At 40.3% G+C, this 12,350-nt stretch overlaps 1 non-coding gene across 1 annotated transcript; it reads right to left on the reverse strand.

Annotated features, from left to right (window-relative positions):
* Positions 1 to 8,249: 8,249 nt before the first annotated feature.
* On the reverse strand, positions 8,250 to 8,340 carry LOC143523675 (small nucleolar RNA SNORD88). The gene has a single exon (XR_013133421.1). It is a non-coding gene; the product is annotated as a small nucleolar RNA SNORD88 (small nucleolar RNA).
* Positions 8,341 to 12,350: the final 4,010 nt, after the last annotated feature.

A 12,350-nucleotide genomic window follows, 5' to 3' on the forward strand; every position in this document is an offset into this window, starting at 1 on the left:
GGTCCTCCTCCACAAAGCAGCGGAGTCCAATGCCTTCATCAGGCAGGACGTGGACACAGCTCTGGACAGCATGGTGCAGAACTGCACCCCCATTCGGAGCATGAACGCCCTTCTCGCTGGAGGACTCTGGTCAGTTAGCCTGCAGTGAGCTTTAAACTGAGGCTTTCAGATAATTTTTACTTCTCCATTGTTCTTTCAAAATATTGCCCTGGCCTATATCAATCAGGGTGGCCGCGGGTCCTTAAAAAGTCTTAAATGGTATTAAGTTTAATTTTTGTCAAATAAGGCCTTGAAAAGTCTTATTTTGTCTTAAATTTTCAACCAAAATATCTTAAAATTGCGGAGCTAAATTTAGGGAGGAATAATTCCGTCAGCCATGTGTTGAAATTCGGGGGCGGATATCGGTAGATTCCAAATAAAATTAAATAAAATTCCAAATAAAATTAAAGCCAACTCGCAAGATCATACACGTTAAAATAAAGCACAAAAACTAATAATCAGTTAGTTTTTGTGCTTTATTTTAACGTGTATGTTCTTGCGAGTTGGTTTTAATTTTATTTGGAAAACAGTATTAAAAAGTCTTAAAATGTCTAAATTTTCACTTGGTCAAACCTGTAGACACCCTGTCAATATTTTTAGTTATTTATCCTCTTGTTTATTCTTTTTATTGTGTTCCATCTCCGCTCTGCTGATCCAAACTGCCCTTCACACCACTTAAAGAATAGGCTAGTTAGCTAGCTCACAGAGGACATGCAAACATTTTCTGTTTAAAAATTACAGATGTACAATAACTGGTGCAAACTAAGCCATCAAATAGAATATGATCATTTGGTTGTGCACTTAGATCATACATAAGGGTATTAAGTTTCTTTTTAGAAGCTAAAAGTTGTACTGTATACATTGATTGGATGGATTAATAGTTATTACCTTCTTTTTTTTGAATGCCCTAATTTCTTTCCTTCTGTTTTCCTCAAAAGTCATCTGAATGCTGCAGTAAGAAAGTGTGCTGCTCGGCACTTGGCTACTTTGGTAGAGAAGATTGGTGCAGAGCGAATTATTCCTGCAGTCTCCAAGTTGGCACAGGACTCTTCCCAAGAAACCAGGTTAGTACTGGGATCAGAACGAGGATTCTACAAGGCTTATTCAGTTTCCCAGATAGTAATAAATGGTCGGTGTGCTGTGAGTTACGGGTCTCTCACTCACGGTTCTCTCCTGTTTTGGGGTCTGTTCTTCGTCTCAGGCGCTTGGGCCGGCGTATGCTGCTGTTCCTGTCCTCCCACCATGACTTTGATAAGATGGTGGAAAAGTACATCCCTGCCAAAGACCTGGCAACCATCAGGGACACTGTCCACACTCTGAAATCCAAGGTAGCGATTCATGTTTGGATACATGATGAGGATTTTTTATCCCATTCAGCCACTATGCCCCATGTTTACTCACTAAACAAAGCTTATTCACAAAACTTTTAGGTGAAACAGACTGCAATAAAAAAAAAACCATCTAAACTGTGATGGTAGACATATATTGTAAACAAATAATAAAGTACAGGGCAGTGCGTGGCACCACACATTGTATTTACAGTAAGGCATGCACAGTGTAGTCCCAGACCCAGTAGTTAAAGGACAGAGCATAGTTCAAAATAAACCGGCTTGAAACCTTTGGGATAGAATCAAAGTATGAAGCAATATGTGGACTTCAATATCATCACTCCATGTTTTGTGGTGATTTGTACGTGTGTATTCCCAGGAGAGGACAAAGTTGTCTAGGATTCCAAGATATAAGATGTGTCTCCCTCGTCTGGAGCAGCAAGAAGCTCCAGCCGCACAGGTGGAGCATCAGAACACGCAGCGAATGAAGCGCAGCCTTAGACACACGGTGAGGGACGTGAGCCCAGACGACGCGGCACCTCTGAAAGGTAACGGCTGACTTCGGCGAATGCTCCCCTCCTGTTTCTTGAGAACCTTACATTACCGCTTACCCGTGAACCTCTTTCCCATCAGACCTGCAGCTGAACAGTAGTCTTCCAGCACAGACTAAGACCGGTGTCATCCTGGATGATTTGCCCTCAAGCTCCAGAAACGCACGCACCCCCAGAAGTCCCGTCAAAAGTTTGAGTCCTCCGCTTCATCCCAGCCCCCCCACGGCTGTCCCTACTAAAAACATGCTGCCACGACGCAGACGAGGTACCAGACTGATCAGAGCATGTCCGTCCCTTTCAAACAGTTCTGATGAGTGTTGCCTGCTCTTCAGCACTTCATGTGTGATCACTGCACTTGCATGTAAATTGCTTTGCTGTTAACACTGCATTACACAACAATGTTTTAAATCTAGTTCACCACATTGAATAATGTTTTTCTGTCAGCCTTCAAGCTGATTTGACCAAAGTTGAGCTGGTAGCCCTAAAAGTCCTAGTCAGTTTGTTTGGGTTCTGGTATTCTTCTCTAGATGAACTCAAACCAGGACCTCCCAGGAAGGATCCCCACGAGCAGCAGACTTTACGGACCTTCTCCGATCCAGACCTCGCTCTCGCTCAGAGCTTCAGTCTGCTTAGCTCTGATGACTGGTAAGTCACACCTGCAAAATTCTGAAGCATTTGGCTAGGGCAGGTTAAACAGCAAGTCATTTATGGTGTTCTGCATATATGGTAAGTATGCATGTATTTAGTGAAGTTTTTTCCTCTTTGTCCATTTTCTTGTAGCATTTTTTTCTTTCAGTAGCCGATGGTTACAGTGTGTGTCTATGTTCAATATCTTCATACAGGGAGAAGAAAATTGAAGGGTTGATGTTCATCCGTAGATTGGCTCAGCATCACTCTGATGTGCTTGGCAGCAGGCGTCATGATGTCTGCATTGTTCTTATTCAAGAGGTAAGCCACTAGATTTGCTGACTGTGTATCGGTCTGAATTCTAAAATTGGAGGACACCATCAGCATGTACATATTACAGGTGATGTTGCTGACAAAGTCAAGTCAGCGTTAGCAAAGTACTTTGAAATTCATTTTTTATAAAAACATTTCTCATCTAATTGAAATTCAGATGGCATATCTAACTGTAATTAGTGATTAAGGTATTTCCGCCTACATAACACATTGCAGTGGAGGATTATACTTATTACGATGGCGGTGGCAGTGTTGGATGTGACTGAAACGAGCTGGAACGTTGTCTTTCCTGCAGGTGCAGAACCTGCGCTCTGCCGTGTCTCGCATGGCGGTGGTGTCCTTGAGGGAGTTGTACTCCAGCCTGCAGAAAGGGATGGACCAGGAAGTGGAGGCTACAGCTAAGGTCCTCCTTCACAAAGCAGCGGAGTCCAATGCCTTCATCAGGCAGGACGTGGACACAGCTCTGGACAGCATGGTGCAGAACTGCACCCCCATTCGGAGCATGAACGCCCTTCTCGCTGGAGGACTCTGGTCAGTTAGCCTGCAGTGAGCTTTAAACTGTGGCTTTCAGATAGCAACAACAGTCACAAGAAGCTAACAAAGCACTGATTTTGGCTGCTGTTTTTACTTTTCCATTGTTATTTCAAAATATTGCCCTGGCCTATATCAATATTTTTAGTTATTTATCCTGTTAAATATTATTTTTATTGCATTCCACCTCCTCTCTTCTGATCCAAACTGCCCTTCACACCGCTTAAAGAATAGGCTAGTTATCTAGCTTACAGAGGACATGCAAACATTTTCTGTTTAAAAAATACAGATGTACACTAACTGGTGCAAACTAAGCCATCGAATAGAATATGATAATTTGATTGTGCACTTAGATCATACATATGGGTATTAAGTTTCTTTATAGAAGCTAAAAGTTGTAGGCCTACTGTATACATTGATTGGATGGATTAATAGTTATTACCTTCTTTTTTTGAATGCCCTAATTTTTTTCCTTCTGTTTTCCTCAAAAGTCATCTGAATGCTGCAGTAAGAAAGTGTACTGCTCTGCACTTGGCTACTTTGGTAGAGAAAATTGGCGCTGGCCGCTTATTGTCTGGGGCGAAAGACGTCATAGCGAGAATTATCCCTGCAGTCTCCAAGTTGGCACAGGACGCTTCCCAAGAAACCAGGTTAGTACTGGGATCAGAACGAGAATTCTACAAAGCTTATTCAGTTTCCCAGATACTAATCTTTTGCTGATTCTTTTAGTCTCCTAGTCTGATACGCTGAAGTCAGCAAATGCTGCTAAATTGTAGAGTAATAGAAGCACTATCGTGTTTTCTACACACAGATGGCCTTGTAAAATTGTGACCTGGTAAGATAAATGGTCGGTGTGCTGTGAGTTACGGGTCTCTCACTCACGGTTCTCTCCTGTTTTGGGGTCTGTTCTTCGTCTCAGGCGCTTGGGCCGGCGTATGCTGCTGTTCCTGTCCTCCCACCATGACTTTGATAAGATGGTGGAAAAGTACATCCCTGCCAAAGACCTGGCAACCATCAGGAACACTGTCCTCACTCTGAAATCCAAGGTAGCGATTCATGTTTGGATACATGATGAGGATTTTTTTTTTATGCCATTCAGCCACTATGCCCCATGTTTACTCACTAAACAAAGCTTATTCACAAAACTTTTAGGTGAAACAGACTGCAATAAAAAAACCATCTAAACTGTGATGGTAGACATATATTGTAAACAAATAATAAAGTACAGGGCAGTGCGTGGCACCACACATTGTATTTACAGTAAGGCATGCACAGTGTAGTCCCAGACCCAGTAGTTAAAGGACAGAGCATGGTTCAAAATGAACCGGCTTGAAACCTTTGGGATAGAATCAAAGTATGAAGCAATATGTGGACTTCAATATCATCACTCCATGTTTTGTGGTGATTCGTACGTGTGTATTCCCAGGAGAGGACAAAGGTGTCTAGGAATGCGAAGATATAAGATGCGTCAGCCTCGTCTGGAGCAGCAAGAAGCTCCAGCCGCACAGGTGGAGCGTCAGAACACGCAACGAATGAAGCGTAGCCTTAGGCACACGGTCAGGGACGTGAGCCCAGACGACGCGGCACCTCTGAAAGGTAACGGCTGATTTCGGCGAACGCTCCCCTCTTGTATCTTGAGAACCTTACCTTACCGCTTACCCGTGAACTCTATCCCAGCTGTGGAGTCATGCGTACCTCCTCCTCAGTTTGCCAGCAGGTGAATATTTAAACAGTTAATCAAAACAACAACAACAAAAAAGTGCATCCTGATTGGAACTGCTTTGATGTTTGCAATTTTTGATGGTGTTGATGTTGGTTTGATTTGATTGCAGCCTTGTTCATTTTCTGTTTGGACACTATAACCCAATCCTTGTGTTTTCTCTCTTGTGTGTGTTCAGCAAAGACAGCAGCAGAGCACACATCCACAGCATTGCAGACAAGACAGAGTACGTCAAGCAGCTCAAGGCCCTGCTGGGTTCAAAAGACTTCAGCGAGCCCATCAAGGGCATTGATCAGCTGGTGGCCCACTGCGAGGACAACCCATATATGGTCGTGGGCAACATGTTCCTGGTAACACATTTGAACTGAATTGATTTTTAATGTTTTCAGCAGCTTTCAGAAGTGATCTGTATGGGGGGTCATACGTTGGAGAACATTAAATGCTGGCACATCTGAAGAAATGTCAAAAGCTCAGATGCTTCAGAGTAGAAAATATTACAACAATCAGTTTTAACTATTACAGTGGAGGGCAGTCGTGTCCATTGTTAGTGTGAGCTTGTTTTACAATGTATGTGAAGATTTCACCCAAGCGTATCCTTGAAATTGCATTAAACCAAAGAATCCAAGTGAATGACTTATGAAAAAATCAGTCGGTTGAAATGAAAGGGCTTGAAATCAAATCAGCTCCAGGGCTTAACGGCACTGATATGGTGAGTGCCTGATGAATGCATGGGCGGCTTGCTCTATACCTCTCTTCCTCTGCTACAGGTATTTGATGCTTTCAAAGCACGACTGCAAGGTTAACCTCTATGCCTTGGAGGCCTTACAGAAGATAATCACACTGCTCAGAGACAACCTGGTCCAAGTGGTCTACATCTTAGTCCCAGCTATAGTGGACAATCACCTCAATTCCAAGAATAACGCCATCTACATGGCAACAATAGCTGCCATTCAAGCTCTCATCAATAACCTTGGTGGGTTCTTTTCTCTCTTTACAAAACATCTTGAAGGACACATGCCACTGGGCTTTAGAAAAACAACAACAACAATGATTGTGTTCTGTTTTACCTTTGTATCTTTTGATGAAAGGTTGCTAGGTTGGGGAAAAGGTTCACACAAATCAGTAAAAGAATGTTCTTGCTCTTTGGCTAGATGTTTGTGGTGCAGATCAAATGGAAATCTCCTTTCATATTAAGGCACAGTCCAATATAAAGAAAAAAATATTTCTGTAAGACTGACAGGAGATCTTGCATTATCTGACAGCAGATAGTTAAATAATGGAGTTTACAGTGGATGTGCTTAGGCTCTTTTGTTCAATATACAGTGTCTAATCTTTTGTGGTTGTGTATACAGAAATATTCTACAAATTCAAATACATTATCAAAAAACAATTCTTTCAGAAAGTAATTCCACTGATATGCTAAGAGATGCCAGAGATAAAAAAAAGATAAAAGATATTTACCAGAAATACTATAATTCCTATATTAATTAATAATATTTATAATATTGATAATAATCATTCCAGAGAGTTACCATAGTTACCAAATACTGTCACTTTAGTTGAATTAAATCTTTCTAGGTTAAAAAAATGCTTCTGTAATAACCCAGTGCTGTCCAGGGTTGATTTATTTATCTTTGTTCCTTTTAAATATTCTTTTTATAGAGCTGGTTAGGGAACTCTACCCCTGCAAGCCACAACTGGTTGAGCAGAAGGTGCTTCCTCTGCTCTGGTACCTCCTGGGGACCTCCAGCAACAGTGGTACGGTCCACGGGAGGGGTAGAAGCGTGAGAGGGGCCACTGTCCACCTATGCCAAGCCCTTCATGCCCACATGGGTCCGGCGCTGCTGGACTGCGCTGCTTCCCAACCTTCCAATATCCGCAAGAGCCTAAGAGAGTTTGTGAAGAACCTCCCGATCAACTGAGAGCTGCAAGCCAGACCTCCAGACCAAAATAAAGCCCAACATGGATTCTACTTGAAGATGGAGATGTTTGTGTATTTCTTACTGTGCCTGCACTTTAAATGAAAGAGAGAGGAAGAAAGTCAAACGTTTTTAACATTTTGAATTAGCAGAAAGCTAAATCCTTAAACTCAGAAGGCCTTTTAAATAAGGAGCACAGATTTTAGCGAATCACATCAGGTTTAACATGCCTAGGAGCTCTGCTCTTTTTGCACTTTGAAATACTAACACATCATGATAACTGTTGTCATGGTGACTATAGATATATATTGTTCTATGATTGTTATTTTCTGTTGACATATCCTGAGGTAACTGTGCAGAATGTAATTTATCACATGCACAAGGAACAAGGATCTATAGTCTTTTTGTTGTTTGGTATGTGTAATGTGACTTTTCAATGAGGAGTCTTAAAAAATGAAAAAGCTACGACTCACAAAATTACTTTTGTATTCTATAGCCAGGGCTTAATTTGAGCCGGATCCTGCCGGAACAGGATCCAGGAACTCTTTCATTTTGAAGGGTGTGTTCCGGGAACTGTCTGCCTCGATCCAGTAACTTTCAAGCCTACTAATTATAAGTTATGAAGAAATCTGTATGCACTTCTGCACTTATAAAACACATGTAAATAATTTAAAAGTAATTTATATATACAAATTGGCTTGTTATTTTAACATTTGTGTGCCTAAGCGTTTTGTGATCTGGTGACATTGTGATTTTGTTTTGCGATCCGGTGACATTGTTGGCCTCTGACCCCTTGTCTCATGCCGCTGTTTGCGTTCTGGCATCGTTTGATTTTCAAAGTAAGCACTGTGTATAGCTAATAAGTGTAATGGCACAGTATTAACTTAACTCATTCTGTCAATAAAAGCTTGTTACTCCTATGATTGCAATTATATTTTTGTATGTGATAAAAACAATTGACAAACACATATAAAAACCAGAGGGCAGCAGATCATGTGAAAATATAATATTTGTGTAATTCTCAACTTTTGGCCATGACTGTAGACCAGGATAATGACACTACAGAATTTCTTCACAGAGCCTCAGCCATGGGAGTCAAGAGCACACCACCTGAAACAAAATTCAAGACAAAATGAGTCCCGCCTGTATATTTACAAAGTACGGTGATAAAGCTATTGAATCAGTTTCTTTAACATCCCCCCCCCCCATCAGACTCCACCATGTCAAGAGTAGAGGTGCACTTTTCTCGCCACAGACATTCAGAGCCCAGTGCAAAATCATCACAGGAGGAAACCTTCAGACTCCAGATTCAAGACTTAGTCAATCACGTACCTCATCCCCAGGATGCATGGACGATGTCCCCTGAAAGAGAAAACAATTGTCTTAGATTAACAGTCATGGCCTTTTATTCTGAATTGGTCTTATGCTTGTTTCCCGTGTTAGACATCTGTGACCACTGAATTCTGTAACCAGAGACCACCATGCATGTGTCGTCAAGAAATAAGGTAGGGTCAAATCCTGTTAACTGCACATGGGTACTCAATCGTTGATTGTAGTTTATAAGGAAATTAAAGCTCATTTCAAAATGAATTATTTATTTAGTGTGTATTTCTTGATTAAGATATGTGCTTGTATATATATTCTTAGATATTTGTTAATGACATATTTGGCATTCTTAGCGAGGAGCAAAGTAAATTTTTCATTGTATCTAAGGAAACCTGTTCCCTCTGTGCATGACAAACTCTGAATTTGAAAAGATTAGGTAGGCCTAAATGACATTTTCACGCATGCAGACAATTGTGTTTTACGTTGCATGAAAAAAATCTGTTGATTCTAAAGCTTTTGGTTAAACGTCAGCTTATTATTCATTTCTTATTTTCTACTAACAAATGCCTAGGGTGGTTCGTACGTTTGATAAACATTTCTTTTCTGACAAGAAGTAGCACTATCCAACTCCAATATTTATGAGTCTCTTGAACAGAAGTTGATGGTCACCAATACCGGTGCATCACCGGTTAAGGATGCCCTCGCCGGAATACCGAAAGGGTTCGCCCTGAAATATTAATAATCCCCTCAGTCTCTGCCATGTCATTAGTACACTGTAAAAAAAAACATTTTTTTACAGATATTTACTGTAAATAAATACAGTATTTTTCTGTCTTTTTCATAATAAGAGAATATACCTGTAAAATACAGGAAAATGACTTTTTTTAAGAAAACTCCTTTAAATATACAGTCAAAGTCTGTAAATTTAAATTACAAGAATTTCTTGTTTTATAACAGGATTGTATATTTTTTTAAGGGTCTTGAGTTTTAATTTAGTAGTTATCAGTGTAAAAATACAGTTTTCAGTGTAAAAACACAGAACAATGCCTTTTGTAACTTCACAGTAATTTTCCATTTTCAAACAGTAAATTCATGGCATATTAAAATTGCATGTTATCAAAGAAATTATACTTAACCAAAAACAGCAGCCTAACATCTACATTTGACCAAAGCTGGAATTATAATGAATTAAGATTTGAAGTAAAATATTATGTTAAATTTCCCATTTCCAATTGTCTAAATATACATAATAACTCTGCTACCAAACCAGCTGTAAATTGAATCACATACACTAAGTACTGAACAACAGCCTTTTATTTGAAATGACATTTAAAGCAACAAGTTTAGAACGCAATACTGCTCCACTCTGCACAAGCAAGTGAATAAAATATTTGGTCCCTCAATCCTCAATCCCGGGCAATCAAGGGCTTTTCGTGAGAAGACGCAAAGATATAAGGCATTAGGAGATTTTTTTCAGAAAGGCCCATAAAAAAAAACTTTGCAATATATAGCAATAAGTTTGCAGAAGGGGGGGGGGGGGGGGGGGGGGGGGGTCAGAGAAAGAGAAGGAGAGAGAGAGAGAGAAGAGATCGACCCATCCTTACATTCATCCATCAGGAAACAGATCAGCAAACAGTTCTGTGTGGTGATTGGACAGAATCGTGGGTGCCTGGTCTGTTCAGCCAATGAATGCCGAGAATCACTAGTTTGAATTTGAGCGCCAGGTGCCTGGAGACGTTACGTTCCGTTATTCACGGAATCGCAGGTAAAGACGAGCCCGACTGAAGCACCGAAGCACAGAAACACCAGTTCACGCCAAGTGTCTGTGTTCAATATCAACTGAAGGTACGTCTTAGTTTTATTATTTTTTTCAAAAATCGCTGCTTTGCCGGGAGTGTTTAATTATTTTATTATGAGTAGCATTCTGACAAGTTGTTGTCTGACAGTTGTGTTATAGTAGTTTTGGTTTCCAACAGGTTTTAGCCAGTTTATTTTAATCTGTTCATGGCGTTTTTTACCACATTATTTAATGGTTGTTTATTTTCAAAACGCCCAATCTTAACGTCTTCACGTTCTCATGTTCGTCCTGGAATTACAAGAGGCTCGTATTTGTTAAGGTAATACAGGAGAACTGTTCAGTCAGACAGTTGTGAAACGAAGTAGTTTCAATTTCAAGCATTTTCAAGTACTTTAGCCTAAATTCAATCACTTTTCAAACCTGAAACACAAAGCAACATTAAAATTCATCAGGTAAATGTTTCTTCCCGTTTTTGAGGGGTCTTGCTTTATAACTACCAGGTTCTCGAGGTTGAAAAGATTTATATTAAATGGGATTCTAAAATATAAACAATAATGTGAACTAACAGCACTAGTTATCTTATATCATTCTCAGTTTATTGTGTAGTATGGACTGTAGCAGCACGTGCCAATTAAAAGGTTCAGATTAGGATTGCTTTGGAAAAATGTTTCTTTGTTTCATTTACACACCCAGTAGAAAATCAACAACTTGAAAAATTTAGCTACACTGAATATGCTTCTACAACGAGAACTTTTAATTGGCTAATACAAAGCACAAGGGCCAATCACAGAATCTAATACTTCAATAATCGTTACAGATCATAAAAGGGCTTACACACAGTTGTTTAAGGCATTTTCAACAGTAACAGTAAGATGGTAAGGGTGCTGAAATTATTTTAAGAATTGCACCTAGCTATATGAAATGATCACATCAAATATCTCATAGAACAACATCACTTCATTATCACTGTGCACTTGTGTTCAGTCCCAGTTCACTCACTGTTAGCTGTCACTACATAACAGTTTATCATTAACTTTATCAAAAAAGATGTCGTATTAGGACACATCCAGAAGGAAGAAAATTCCATAACTCCAGGTTTTGAACATTATGGCAGTTTCTCTCAATGATCTTGTTAGGCATCTGTCACATAGGGCTACGCCCCCTCTCCTACCTGTCACTCCAGTTTCCCTGTTCCTCGTGTCTGTAGTTCCTTGCCGGTTAGTCCCGCCCAGCTTGTCTGTTTCTATGGTTTCCCATTGTCTTCCACACCCTTGTCATCAGTGTTGTCACCTGGTCCTAGTCTAGTCCTGTGTATTTATAGTCCTTGTATTTCCCATGTCTGGTTATCGGTTGTTTTGTGCATTCATGTTCCTTGTGATCTCTAACGTTCGTAGTTTTCTGTTTCATGTCTCGTTGTTTTCCCCATGATCTCCGTGTGTTCCTGCCTGGTCCGTGAGTCCTCCTAGTTGTGTTTGTAATTCATGTCCGGATTGCCTGCCCGTTTTGACCCGCGCCTGTTACCTTGACCACGTCTTTGGAATTCCTTAGAATAAATCTCGCTCTCCTCGGCGTTTGTGTCCGCCTCCCTGTTCTGCCTCACACAGATCGTTACAGCATCATTAAACCAGTGCCCACTGCCGCATCTGTGAAAAGAGAAAATCAAATGTTTCTGTTTTAACCTGTAGGCTATATAGTAATTCTGGGACATTGTGTGCACTTTTTAATCAATTTAGAATGCATAACATTGTAACGTAAAATGCAAAACAATTCTGAAATCACAATAACCCCAAATATCAGACAGTTTTGTTTGACATCCAGGAAGATACGAGGCATGTTGGTCAGAATTGGGCCTGATTTTGGCAGCTGTGTATGGTTTTGACTCGTACCTACATTTTTACAGGGCTTGCAGCTGTAGAGTTCTTGCCCCATTATTCAGTTTCTAAAGTGAACCCATCCATTTCTGACCAGGCTTTTATTAGGGTTCACACACATAGTGTGGGAAACCTATTGTAATTGCTCGAATTTTTCTTCTTTTTTCTTATTATTATTTTTCTACTGATAAAACGCATACTGCAGCCTAGACCGTAAGGCCCAGAGACACCAAACTTGGCAGAATGGTGTAGTCTCTTTGGAGTTTGTGATTGCTTAAAGTGGAACAACTTTCAAAAGTGACTGCAC

This window comes from Brachyhypopomus gauderio, chromosome 9, assembly GCF_052324685.1.
Source record: "Brachyhypopomus gauderio isolate BG-103 chromosome 9, BGAUD_0.2, whole genome shotgun sequence".
NCBI lineage: Eukaryota > Metazoa > Chordata > Actinopteri > Gymnotiformes > Hypopomidae > Brachyhypopomus > Brachyhypopomus gauderio.